This window comes from Triturus cristatus, chromosome 9, assembly GCF_964204655.1.
Source record: "Triturus cristatus chromosome 9, aTriCri1.1, whole genome shotgun sequence".
Lineage (NCBI taxonomy): Eukaryota > Metazoa > Chordata > Amphibia > Caudata > Salamandridae > Triturus > Triturus cristatus.
Genome location: NC_140592.1, coordinates 522,870,287 through 522,883,218, shown reverse-complemented (window position 1 = coordinate 522,883,218; position 12,932 = coordinate 522,870,287). Strand labels below are relative to the sequence as shown.

Sequence of the window (12,932 nt, the reverse complement as noted above, 5' to 3'; positions counted from 1 at the left end):
CATGCCAGTACCCTTGGCTTAAACAATGCTTGTTGGTTGTATAAGATAGCTGAAGCCAAAATTCTGGCTTCCCTGCTTAGCATATTGAGGATGCTTCCCTTCTGATTTGGTGGGACTGTCACCTAACGTGTTGAACATTCCTCAAATGTCTCGCTTCTATGAATAGCGAGCTCAGCCGCAAATGGGACCAACCCACTAATCAGCTTCCGCAACAGCCAGGCAGGTCACCTGCCCGTGGTCCAGGAGAGGAAAGCAGGAGCCCTTTGGAAAAGGAATAGTGGCGCGCAATCCCCGCGTTGGAGACAAAATTGCCCTCATTGTACGGCGAGAGACGTGCATGTGGAGACAACGTAACTATCCTTTGCCAACACAGAGCCAGTCCGTAACTTTGGTCTATAATGGGCAAAGGAAGAACCAAGATAATATCACTGATGAAGTCTGTGATGTCATAAACACATTCTCCCCCTGTGCTTTGTGTGATATTGGCCCACCTTGGTGTGACCAGAGCCCCGGGAAGTGTACTTGGGTTCTAGGCCGATAATGCACCGGACGTTCGGAGAGAAAGAAGAAACCATGATTGCCGATCCCCGGCCAAAACTGACAACCCTTTTACCCTTAGTCAACGGTAGCACATAACTCAATAAGACATTGCTAAGGGCCACATGCATAACTCCTGGTGGCAAAAGGACCTTGTTGGGCAAGCAGCTAAATCATCACTAAATGCAATAATACGAAACAGTCTTCTCACGGCGCACGCCACCCAGGTGCCGGCAGGACACCGAGGTTTACACCGAACAACCCGATTCCAAAGGAAAGGCCCCCAACCCCCTGAGCAAATCACTCACCAAGGCACTGCTGAAGGATCCACCCCTGACCAGCGCCTTCATCGAATAGCAAGCTCAAGCGGGACCATTACACTAAGCAACACCACCTATCAACGGAAATCAACCATACCCTACTGCAAAACCGGTGGTGTGTGTGGACCCAGCCACCAGACGAAACCAAGGCAGCAGTTTACTTGGGGCATTGGGGACGCAGCCGATACTAGACAACCTGTCCCTCTATCTGAAGCTTGATACCGTTGACCGAATGCCAGGTGACTTAAAGAAGGCAATACACTGTAACAGCTCCCCGCGCTGCAAAGGCTCTTGCTATACAAGGAAACCACAAATAAGGTGCTTTCTTTACCTGCCTATGCATAATCTGCGTTCATGTGACCTTGGCTGGTGAAGAGCTATCCCTGAACCTAACAGGAAATGAAGACTCTGGAACTGCAGCCATGAAAGCTAATTAACTGAAGCCAGTGACCAAGGTAACACCTCAGGAGTTTATACTCGCAAGCTGGAGTCATGGGACATGACACTTCTGGATACCAGAGCCTGTCCAAATGTTCCCTTAATATCCTTCTTGAATGCTTTAAACCTATGCTGCATAAGGCTGCTTAGACCACCTTTGCAATTGTCCACCTTGGGAATGGTCCCTAGCTTGTATGTTAGCCACCCACCGGTTAGCCAACTCCATGTGTTTGCAAAGAACATAGTCCCTATCAAGTTGGTGCCAACCAAGAACTAGTTCCTTTTTGATCCTCTCAAACTGTGGGCGCAAAACTAACAGCAATGGTCGCACTACCGACCCACAGCGCTCCAATAACCGACCCCGGTATACCTACCTGCACAGCTTCATCATGCGCTGCCTGGGCCATGTGTTCCCCACTTACAAAGTCACTAAAAGGGGGTTCTAGTGATCAGAGCCGAACCTCTCATCTGCTAAGAGGTGGAGTGGCCTACTATTACGGTAATAATAGTAAGCTGCTGCTGTGGTACCGTGTTGAACACAAGTCACTGTGTGGGCATAAAAAGCTGGACTGTATCAAATACAACGCTGTTCCAAACAGGGGCCTCCAGATAAGTTTCTACCAAGGTCAGCTGCTACTACTACCGCATGTGCTGTTGTGCACGAGCCATTTTAGCGCGCCATGGCCTCCACGCCTCCTGAAGAAGATGGTGCAATGCCCACTGGGAGGAGGTGTTAATCAACCAATGTGCCCCCCGGAAACGCCAAGTGATGCTGTTTCCGCCCTTGCATTCCAGTTATATTGATAAAGCCAGAGCAGCAACCTGCACCTGTCAGGCTTCATGGCTTTGTCACAGGTTGTTGGTCGCCTGGGGAAAATACGCAGCACTGGGCATGTGTCTGATATTAAAGAGCTTTCACTTAATGCCGCCAACGCCAAAATATTTCCTGACCTTATTGAAGGAAATACCATTGCCTACACTTTAGACTGAGCAAACAATGACATTGCAAGACCAGGGATTGAACGCCTAACCTTCAGAGTAAGAGTCGAAGACCTTAACCATTAGGCCAGGGTGACTCTTTAAAAAGTACTCGTAGTCCCTGTGAACTGCCACTGTACTACCAAATTGCTGCACCTGGTATTCCCAGACAATCACCATCCAAGTACTAACCAGGCCTGACCCTGCCTAGCTTCTGAGTTCGGACGCCTTCAGGGTGGTAAGGCTTAACTATCCTAGCTTAGCTAGTAGCAGGTTAACCAGGACTGTGTATAACAAACCCCCGCAGCGATTACACCAAAGGCTGACCGCAAACCGAAAGTGCTTGCGATCATCGATGCATCGGCCATTCACAGTCAGCGCTGTCAACAGCCACCAGCAGATAGACCTTTCGCGAGGAGCAGCCGCCAATGAGAATCCAGCAGACCCGACGCTGCGGACAACCTCAGGAAACGCTGCCAACGCTGACTGTACCACAATCAGAACCGTCCTGCGCCTATATAAAATCGCAAAACATTTAAAACGCGCGCAGGGACACCGCAGCAAGCCTCCACACTTTGCAACTGAGAGAGGCTGCAACCCTTGCTTCTGCCGACCGCAGCATGCTCAGTGACACCTATACCCAGGTGCTCCTGCTAGCGACCATTGTATCTGCAATGAGCTCTCCACTTAGTGCACATACCTCAAGAGCCCTTAATTCCCAGCTAGCAGGGGCTTATCTCGGAGTTATGAACTGAAACATATATGCACACTATAATTGAAAGAGTAAAAGGAGTGGCTTTAAGAAGTTGGGTCTGTGGTGCCTCCAAAATAAAAGACAACTGTGATTTTTGCAATATAACGTGGCTGGGCGGGAAGGTCTGCAATACAGAGCCTGCCATGTGGCTGCATGTGAAACTAGCATATAACCTGAAAATTGCTATACTCGTAGATCAGTATGTTGGCCCCGGGCGTCGCGGTTGGCCACTCATGCTTTCAATATTTTAGTGGGACACTACGCCCCCCGCATCGCCCCATGCCTGATCCGTCAACCGGTTGCATACCGTGTCCGTGCACCAGAAACCCGCAAAGTGTATCCCCGGCCACAAACATGTACGGAAGTATATCCCAGACTGGGCCTCCTCCGACAAGATTACATTCGTGGCCATCATATGCAAAATACAAATTTTTCTCAAAACTACAATTTCTTATGTTCGTCTCAAATACCGATTATTCAGTGTTGGGCCACATATTTATATATAATATATTTGTAACACCCATGTGACTCCCTTGTTCCAAAGCCCAAAAGCCACTGTTTAAAGTGGGAAGGTGCGGTGCGTCAATGCTCTGAGTTTCTGTTTAATGAATAAAACATCACAGTCTGCCCACTGTGCGGGTCACCCAGTGTGAGCGGTAAGGCAACGTGCAGGCTGGTCCTCTGCCAGCTGAGCAAGCTCCCACCTGGAGTTTCAGCCGTAAATATAAACAACCACGCACCACATTTAAAACCTTGCACCGGGTCTTCGAAGCCCAATGTACCACAAAGAGCAACCACATTCCGCAATCACTGCAAGGGATCTCACTCGTTGCTCCTGGAAACACTCACTCATTGCACGCAGACCTCACCACTGCTCAAAGCATGCTGAATACAGAGCCGTCCCAAGGGGTGGAGCACCCACAGACGGGGGTGGAAAGCACCGGAACACCGGCCCTCGCCAACCGCAAGTAAGCGATAACCGAGGACCCCGTTGCTATCGTGTCAACAATTCCCTCCAAGTACCATATGTCACTGCTCCAGGGAGCCCAACCTGAAAAAATACCCCCGGCGCCCCCTAGTCTGGGCCAAAGCACACACAGGGCGTGCCCTGCGTTCCTAAACCTATGGCGCTCCAGCCCGCACACACACACCACCGGGCCTGGACGACCACCCGCATCCCCAGGAGGACAAAGCTGCTGTGCTCAGGGGGGAGGGGAGGGGGATTCGTTATGGGCAGATACTGCCCCTGACCCAGAAACACAACCGACCAGGGACACAACAGCGCAACCCGCAGGAGCCCGGACCACCCCCACAGCACCGAGGTGGCAGCGCTGGCCACAACACACCCCCCGTCTCCACCTTGATCGCCCGGGGTGTCACACCAACCCTCTCGAGGCACGAGCAACCACAGAGGAGGCCACCTTGCCCCCACCCGCAGTCACGGGCCAGAGGCCAAAACGTGTGGCACCCCACGACATATTATTTAATAATCATCACTGGGCAAGTCTGGGAGTCAATGCACCATGGGCAGTGTTTCGCACAACTGTGGCCCAACATCCTCATTAGCGCTCAGAGACTACAAGCAAAGGCTGCCATTGCAAGTATGGTCTGTTGGAGGCAGTGTACCTCGCTTCCAAATCCCTTTATATAGTGCCCACTTAATATGCTGATGAGGCGTAGATCACCACACGGAAACACGCCCCCCCCATTTCATGCTTTCAGTATCTCCAATATAAAATTAATTTATCAACTCCACAGCAGTATTGAAATAGTGAGGATTTTTTTTTTTTTGCCTGGTACTTCAAGCGTTACCATCCAGCTGCCGCTCACTTGCTCAGTAGCCAAATAATCACTAGGCTGCAGTGAACATCCCACATTATGGCCACCCCCGTTACACCCGACCCCGCCTGCATAGTTGTGCACAGGGCTGACTCACCGCCAATACTCTCGCCGACCTCACCCCTAGCCCAAGGCCAGAGCGGAGAACGAGTGCTCTGAAGCACCGCCCCACCCGGAGCCACACTCGCGTGATCCCACCGGGACTCAGCGCAACTGCTGCCGGGGATGCCCCCCGGAAAGAGACACGAAATGCCAAAGGCCCCATCGATGAGGAGTGCACCCGCAGGAAAGCTCAGAAACCGCTACCCCCCTGCGTGCCCAGGGCACCAACACACTTTGTGCGCTTGAAACACTCAGGAGACCGGGCAAGGTGCCGCCCCTGCCCCATCGTCCCACCCTACCCCGAGACACAGTGCAGCTCACTCCCAGCCCTGCTCTGCCGCTGCACTTGTGGCCGGGATAGTCTGCACTGGAACAGGGGGAAACAAATATGGGGGCGGGACACAGGCCGACTCACCACCAACTCCAGCAGCTCTGGGCCAGAAACACGACGCGACCCAACGATAACCAGATGATGCGAGTCCGACGCGATAGAGACGGCGTGTCCAGGGCGCGAAAAGAGGAAGGTCAGAGGGTGGGGAGGCCTATATACCCCCCCCCTCGTTCCTCGTGCCCCAGAAGTGACGCGCCGTGCGCGCTGCCGCCACTGGCTGCTAAGAGTGGGGGGACTCCTCCCCGAGGGGTCCCCTAGCAGAAAGGGGGTGGGCTGGTGCCTAGCTGGCACTAGAGTCCCGCCCTTCTAGGGCACCCTGTGGGCTCCAGGGCAGCCGCACTCCTGAGAGGGCTGGACACACATGCACCTGACACCCTTCCATCACAGGCATCACGAGTGAGGTGACCCTGTTAATAAAAGGGCCCAGGTGCACATGCTCATGGCCAGTTACAGTACCCTACCACGCGGTGTCTGTGTTGTTTATTATAGTCATGTGGGCCTAGGGTCCGACACCATATCGGTGACGAGCGGGTCGTTCCCCGCGTGAACTATCAACTGTTTGGATGCTACATTATGGGGGAAGAGTAAGCTAAATCCCAGGCATCCCCACACCGACTGCCGGTGAAAAGGCCACGCCGCGAGGAGAGTGGATGGCGTCTGGCCTCTATGTTTTTAAGTCGCCTGCCTGCCGTGACACTCTATAAGGCAGCAGCCGACTGCAGCAGGTGAGGTGAGCCCCGCAGGCGGCAGTGAGCAACTAGGAGTGGTGGAGAGGACCCTGCTGACCAATGGAGGAGCTTGTAGCCACAGAGCAACCCCGCATGTGAGAAATCTGCGTTTCAGCCCACGGTGGTATCCTGTGGCAATATTACCCAAGCCGGCAAGTACACCACTGCCCTCAATGTCAGGAAAGCTGCAGGGGCCACCCCTGTTGAAGAGGCAGCACCCCCTTACCTGGGAAGTTGAGCGTGCTAACCCTGAATGGGGAGGCAGCATCAGGACACCAGTAAGGCCGCACCAGCGCAGCACGCAGCCCGTATCGGCATCTCCCGTGACTGCACAGGCCCGCAATTGAAGGACAGTCTGCTACGGGCGGGTAGGAGAGACGCCTACAGCGACACCTGGCAGCAGTCCAGGGAGCCGTATCAACACGGCATAGGAGCCCGAGTTTGCTACCGCAGCACCTGAGTGAGCAATCGGCCTCTCAGCATCAGTGACAGTTTCCAAGGCACAATGAAGCAGAACTGCAGCGCCGCTGTAAATGTCTCCCCATCCCCATCCTCACCTGGTCCTGAAGAAAGGAGTGTATCGGCACAAGAAGCCCTGCGACCCGATGAGAGACGTCCAGCTGTTTGACTCGCTGCCAGCCAGTGAGCACTGTATCCCTGCAGGCAAGGTGTGCCCGAGCCCGAGGACACACCAAAATTGAATGTTTTACCGCACTGGCAGCGCCCGCGTGGGAGGGAGGACTGTGCCTGCCATCAAGCAGCCCGTGTCAAAGAACCGCGGGCCAGCAATCCCGATCCTCCTGCGGCAAGGCAGCCAAGCAGGCCCACAGCGAGAGGATAGCTACTGAAGCCCCTCTGGAAGCACCCACAGTGCCACCTGGTGGCCACAGTGCCACACCGCACCCTGAGCTCCCAAACAAGGGATAAGGGCAGAAGGAGACCTAGAGAGAGGCAGCCAGGGCTGGTGCCGAGTGTACTACACACATTGAATACAATAGAATGCTAGCATAAGCATATATAAAATTAGCCAAGGAGCACCAAAGGCCTCATGAGGGCTACCCTTCAGTGGCTGTGGGAAAATGGAGAGACACTGCTGGAAGTGTGCCAAGAAGCCCAGCAATGCACTAGCCCAGAGAAGCCCCAGGCAACCCAGCCAAAGCTGTGCGCACCCGTGCGCAAGGCCACCGCAAGAGGGGAACTGCAACACACATCCCCGGGTGGGCTGCACAGTGCTGTCAAGGGGAGAGACAGTGATCCCCGGCAAAGGGAGAAAACCCCAAATCTGCCACCAACAGTGCAAGCTATCAAGAGTCCAGCTAAACCCAAAGTAGTGAAACCACAAGTAGCCAAGCCCTGCCAGCCATCCAGCACCCAGGAAGAAGAAGAAGAGAGAAGAGCGACTGGAGGCCTGGCCCACATGGCCCAGAGACCATTAAAGTTGATAGGGCCCAATGGCCTGTTTGGAAGAAGGTGCTTGCTACTGCACCAGGAGGAAGAACCGAAAAGAAGATTGACAATCCTGCCACCATGAAGAACCAGGCACACACAGGTGCACTGGAGAGAACAAGAGGAGAAGCACAAGGACTTGTACCACCGCAAGCCAAGAAAGCACCCAGAGACACCAGACAGCCACCAATGCGGACCGACGTCCCTGGAGACAGCCCCAATGGGCGAACCAAACGTAACCCGCAGCAAGCGCGAACCGCGTCTCTCCCTAACGCTTCCCAGTGCGACCGTCCATCCCCGAGCGTCTGCAGTCTAAGTCGAACGGCATCCCTGCTTCTGACTGCAGATGCCATGGGTGAAGGAACAGCCTCAGCAAGATGAAGACACATGGCTACAAAGTCCATCCAAACATCCTTTCTCCAAAAAAGTCATCACCACCTGTTGTTCAGGTTTGGTGGCAACCACCTCATCATTGCCACGTGCATGACACCGCACCCAGCAGAAGATTTGGAAGTGTGACCGGATGGTCAACACTAGGTGTTGGACTTGGCCCTTTTTGGATAAAGTTCCCTAAATGTTTTGCTTTCCCCCTAGACCTTTTTTCTGACCTAGTGTTGCCAACTTAGATGCTTTGGGCACTTTGCCACTGCTGATCAGTGGCAAAGTGCAAGTGCTCTCTGTATAAAGTATAATGGTAATTGGTTGTCCATGAATCATATGTTTGCCCTACTAGTGAAGTCCCTAGTAAAGTGTACTATGTGTGCCAGGGCTGGTAATGCAAATGCTACTAGTGGGCCTGCAGCACTAAATGTGCCACCCACACAAGCAGCCTTAAAGAGGGAACTCAGGCCTGCCACTGCAGTGCCTGCGCGCAGTTTGTTAAACTGCCATGTTGTCCTGGCAAGTGCACCCACTTGCCAGGCCTTACCCTTCCCTTTCTATGCACATCAGACACCCCTATGGTAGGTCCAAGGTGTGAAAGGTAGGACATGTACTATGGTGTGTACCATGTCCTGACAGTGAAATAATCTCCATTTCGTTTTTCACTGTGGAAAGGCCATCTTGCCCAAATGATAACATGGGGAGGCTGTGTAATACGTTATCCAGCCTATCTTCCCAAAGGCTTAAGATGGAGAGGTGAAGTTTAGTGTGCCTGAACTCACAATGTAATAACACATCTTTTTATGAAGGTGGTTTTTGCATTGTGTGTTTAGAAGTCACTCTTTTAGAAGTGGCTGGGTTTTTGTGCTCTAACATTTCTGTGTGTCTCTGCCTGGTTGTGGGTTGATTGTCTGGATTTAAAAGTGATAGGATCTGGGGAATGTCTTGACCCAGGGGAGGAGGTGAGACAGCAATAGGCTGACCTGCATCTGAAGTGTAGGGGAGAGGAGTAGCCCCAGAGGTGAAGAGGCCTGGGTTGCTGCCATAAAACAATGGTCCCATCTCCTGCTGAGTGATTGAGAATCCAGACCCCCACTAATCAAAGGAAGAAGGTGTCATTAGCAGGGAGGCACCCAGAAGTGGTTTGAACAGGGCTCAGTGCCCCAGGGAATTCAAAGACTTTAAAGACATTTGGGGGTATAACTATGAGAGCTGAAGCCCCTGAACTTTGGAGTAATGGATTGATCAATATTGAACAAGACTGAAGCTACTTCGTGGTCAAGAGGAACCTCTGCCAAGGAAGAAACGGCTGAATAGACTGAAGGAAAGGGCTGTGCGTTCTGGGGCTGGCCTGCAGTTTGCTGCTTTAACCAAGGAGAGGCTAAAGGGACTTTGCTGTGTGCTGTTTCCCCCTGCTTGAAAGGACTTTGCTGTGTGCTGTGTCCAGAAGTAACTTATCCCCAAGGGCCCGAGGTGAGCTGGCTCCCTGTTGCGAAAACTTAGGAACACAAAAGTTTACAGGAGAGTCTCAGCGACACTGTGTGTGTGTGCTTTTTGCAGCCCGAGTCCCTCGTGAGGATTGCCTTGTTATCGTGCACACCTGGAGTCCAAGTGAGTCTCAGCAATGCTGTGTGCATGTGCTTTTTTGCAGCCTGAGACCCTCGTAAGAATTGCCCTGTGATCGTGGGCACCTGGAGTCCAAGGGAGTCTCAGCCACGCTGTGTGCGTGTGCTTTGTGCAGCCTGAGACCTTCGTGAGGATTGCCTTGTTATCGTGCACACCCGGAGTCCAAGTGAGTCTCAGCAACGCTGTGTGCATGTGCTTTGTGCAGCCTGAGACCTTTGTGAGGATTGCCCTGTGATCGTGCACCCAAAGCTCAAGTGAGTCTCAGCAACGCTGTGTGCATGTGCCCTGTTGCAGCCTGAGATCTTCGTAGCATCAGCGGCCCGGGCTGGCAGCCCTTGAGGACCTGAGCCGCCGGCCCAAGCCCGCTGCTGCCAGAGCGGGACATCGAACCAACCTCGTCGAGGGAGGGCATGAGTCCCACAGCCCGGAATCCACAAAGATTGCATCGGAGGCCCAAGTTGCTGGAAAAGGTGAGGAGACCGAGGTCGCACCCACCAGGTGTGTCGACGCCTGGGGCGGGGTGCGGGCTCGGAGGGAGACGCTCTCAGCGCCTCCCATTCCTGCAGCGCAAGCTTCTGCTTCGGCTCATATCGTGACCCGTACTCGCCAAAGGACTGGCACTACCGGGGCCAGAGTTCGGAGCTGCACCTTTGTTTATACCATACCTGTGTGGGGGCAGCTGTTGACAAAAGCTGACTGCGAGTCAGTACGAGGGGCAGAAAGACCACCTAAGGCACCACGATCGGTGCTGGAGTGTATTACGCATTGCATTATTTCTACATTACGAACTACCTGATTGTCGTATCACGCATTGCATTATTTCTGCATTACGAACTACCTGATTAGTGTATTACGCATTGCATTATTTCTGCATTACGAACTACCTGATTGTCGTGTTACGCATTGCATTATTTCTGCATTAAGAACTACCTGGTTAGTGTATTACGCATTGCATTATTTCTGCATTACGAACTGCCTTATTGTTGCATTACGCATTGCACTATTTTTGGCATAACTAGCTATCTGAGTGTTGCATTACACATTGCGTTAGGTTGCATAACGAACTACTGGATTGTTGCGTTACGCATTGCATTATTTTGGCATTACGAATTGATTCATTGTTGAATAACGAACTGCATTATTTTTACTTTGCAAAGTGCTTGATTCTAGCATTACGAACTGCATTATTTTTACATTGCAAAGTGCCTGATTTTAGCATTACGAACTGCATAGCATTACATTAGGATTGCAGTAGATCATTTAGAAGTGCTCATTAATATCGCCAGAACTTACAAGGGCTGGCTGGCCTAACAACCGGCCAGGAGGAATATTACAAATACGCATATGTTAGATTCATATTGTGTTGTCTGATCGTATATCTTTTTATATAAATTTACACTTGTTTTTATGAAATTTGTGTGGAGTGCATTTGTGGTGTCATCATTAGGTTACTGAGAGCGTGGTTGCAAATACTTTACACATTTGCCTTGAAGATAAGCCTGGCTGCCTGTGCGAAGCTACCAAGGGAAGGGAGTGAGCGGGGGCTATCTGAGAAGGTGTCCTTCCTTTCCCTTATGTGGAAGCAAGGGTCCCTACTTGGCCTAAGGTACCTACCTCAGCCTACTAGCGATCCCCAGGTCTAACACTAGGAATCTGACGACCGACCAATGTCGGGAGGGGAAGTTGTAAGAGGCCGGGCCTGATGTTGAAGAAAACTTGAGCTGCTGAAGGAGTGCGTCCCGACACACCAACAGCAAGGGAGCTGGATGACAACCCGAGAGTGACCTGGCGACCGCCAAGCGGGAGACCGAGAGTAAGCCACAAGCATGCACAAACAGAGTCTTTACCTCACGTTTCTCAGTGTGTCCATCACACCACTGTCACGATGGCTCAGTAGCCCAACATCCAAGTGCATGGATGCACATGCCTCCTCAAAGAAAATGGAAGCACCTGGCCAGTGGCCACCCCCACTCCAGGTGATCGACTCAAGAAATGAAGTCCTATAACCACCACGGCAAGTTGTGACCAAATGTCGTCCAGATTAACCACACGGCTGGCAATGCCAACATGCCAGTCAGTGTCAAGTGTGTCAAACACCACCATCCCTAGACCACCAAACACGTGGACCAGAATCCCACACCATTGCCATGCCAACTGTCAAGAAGAACCAGAGACTACCCGATACCCTGACATGCTGAACTACGGCAGAGATAGAGTGTCTTTAAACAAGATCCATCCACCCCTGAGGTTCTGCGAGTTACTAGGTACTGGCTCCTTGGTAGTCTTGAAGCTGGCCCCACGTAGGCACACACGCAGCCCCAGCGCAGCCAACACGCAGTCCTGTGGCAACCCAGACAAGGGCCTCACCATGGCAGGAGAGTTGGACTTGACATTTCCCCACTGACGGACTCCAGGATGCAGCAAGGTCATCTAACAAAGGCTTCAGTTGATCAGGCAAAACACGTGTGAACTTTTACCATGGACTCCAACCAAGCTCATGACGCACCCTGTTTATAAACTGTTATGACCTACCACACATCATCCTCAACTTCAGCGGCATGGAGCGATTTCAAACCAACTGACAGGTTTCCACTGGTAGGCTCCCAGAGTGTGGTTGATGTCTCCAAGCCTGCATTTGTATCCTGAGCCACTCGGGTTAAATTATGAGGGCAAGCAAAGATGTCCTGCTGTAGTCCGAGTCACCAGCCCCATGTCTGCTGTCTTCCCGCTGCACAATGCTAGAGGCTGATGGTGTTATTTGATTGTTGTTTACCCCAACAGGTTGGACTGGTGTTTGTTTTGCTCTTCAATAAAGTTTGGAAGGAATGTAGTATCCTGCTGGACAGGTTCTAGTGTCTCCGCAGACCCTGAGTTACCAGCCACTCCCCAGAGGGCTGGCCAGACATGCACCGACACCCATCCATCACAGGCGTCACAAGTGACTGACCCTGTTAATAAAAGGGCCTGGGTGCGCGTGCTCATGGCCAGTTACAGTACCCTACTACTGTCCGGTATTATAGTCATGTGGGCCTAGGGCCCGACACCACAGGGCCCAGGACTAATACATGGATGTCTGTCCCGGCTGCTCTTGCTGCCCTTGTGTGGATTGGGGGGAAGCAGGCCGGTGATTTATTCTGAGCGATTACCTTCCCTTTCTGAAATACCTCTGAGCTATTTCGGCCCCAAAGCCTAAGGATCTATGGTGACGCTGGAGTATTCATCTCCTTTACCGTGGGCCAACTGCTGCATTCCTCCTACGACTGTCTGTCTCCCACTCCTTGTACTGGCTGCTTGTGCTGCCCCCATCGCCAACACGGGTAAGCGGGCCAGACACGTTCAAGGATGAACCTGCACTACTCACGCTCCCTGATTGTTTAAAAACTGCTCCCACT

The 12,932-nt window shown here is 52.4% G+C and overlaps 1 protein-coding gene across 4 annotated transcripts in view; it reads right to left on the bottom strand.

Annotated features, from left to right (window-relative positions):
* The window catches only part of SLC25A45 (solute carrier family 25 member 45), a 227,318-nt gene that overhangs the window by 196,467 nt on the left and 17,919 nt on the right, over positions 1-12,932 (bottom strand). The gene's annotated exons all lie outside the window — the stretch shown is intronic.